This window comes from Talpa occidentalis, unplaced genomic scaffold (assembly GCF_014898055.3).
Source record: "Talpa occidentalis isolate TD23 unplaced genomic scaffold, MPIMG_talOcc4v2.1 talOcc4.6, whole genome shotgun sequence".
Lineage (NCBI taxonomy): Eukaryota > Metazoa > Chordata > Mammalia > Eulipotyphla > Talpidae > Talpa > Talpa occidentalis.
In genome coordinates, this window is record NW_023604972.1 from 75,547,721 (window position 1) to 75,549,047 (window position 1,327).

Here is a 1,327-nt window from a genome sequence, read left to right on the forward strand (position 1 = left end):
TGTTTGTTTGTCTTGTTCTTCTCACTGGATTCTTTTATTTTCTATCATCTTTTCCCATATTGTAATATAAAGAAAATATTCCTCAAGCATCAGTTTTTGAACATTTAAAGCTTTATCAAAAAGATGAAGTCATACAGCAGAACACAAGTCTTAAATAACCCTTTAGAAAATAACTTGCATGTGCATATTGAAAAACTTTTTTTTTTTAATATTTAGATGCAGTTTATTTTAATAATCAGGCAGTCAAGGTATCATGGTGACCTTATGGGATTTCAGAACCTCGGTTCTCAGCAAGGCCCAGATTTTTGAATGAGGACAGGAATCTGGCGCTTCTCATTTTCACGGCATAACATGCATTCATTGGAGTAAGTAGTGTCATCAGTCCCACAAACAGGGTTATAGATCCTGGGACATCCATTAAGTCCACGTTACATTTAGCCTCTCTTTTCAGGGAGTCAGCTCTTGTGTTACCAGATAAAGTCAACAGAGCCAAGGCAATGAGAAGGAAAATGCCTGTTATCTTCATGGCTGAAGTTCTGAGTGCAGAGCTCACTTGAAAACTGTAGTGAACTCACCACTTCTCTTCAAAACACTGGGGCTACAGGAGTCATATCGACAGGGTGGCAACCCAGGCTCCACCTGCTGCCCTGTGTCACCGATCACCTTGGTTACTGATTGTCTTGGCACCATCTGGCCTTGGGTTGGGGTAATGTCACCTCCGTATACCACAGCCTGGGATTTTCAGCGCGTGGGGCCTTCACAGCTCAGATGCGCGCACCGGAAGTCCCGGCCGGTAACCCCGGCCCGCATAGCCCTCTCATATTGAAAAACTTAATGATAGATCTGTCTCTCTTGTAGAGCCACACTTAACAGTCACATTCTTTGTTGAAAAATCTCAACTGTTCTTCACGAAAATGGGACACTGTTAAGGCATGTCTCCTTTCCTTTAAATATCAAATTATCAGATTAAAATGAGGCTACTAGAGTTGTTTTAGTTACAATATTTAAATATTCTTAAATCTCAGAAAATTTCTTTTTTAAAAAAGATTTATTTTATTTATTTATGCATACAAGAACTGGGCTGTAGACCAGAGGTGCCAGGGGTGAGAGGATTCACCAGAGACAGAGTGAGGAGCATAACAGGAGGATCTACTAAAATACACTGCTGGGGGGACCAGCAGGTGAGACAGGAGAGGTCTCCTGTGCCATGTGGATCATCTCTCTGGCGGGGGATTGAACTCATAGTGCAGTGGCTGGTGATAGCTTGATAGATCTGAGACAATCCCTGTGCCACCCGGGTGGCTCTCATAAAATTTCTTGAAGTTCT

The 1,327-nt window shown here is 42.0% G+C and overlaps 1 pseudogene; it reads right to left on the minus strand.

Moving 5' to 3' along the window:
* Window positions 1-213: 213 nt before the first annotated feature.
* LOC119261034 (serine protease inhibitor Kazal-type 1-like) lies at window positions 214-787 on the minus strand (annotated as a pseudogene).
* Between the last annotated feature and the right edge of the window lie 540 nt (window positions 788-1,327).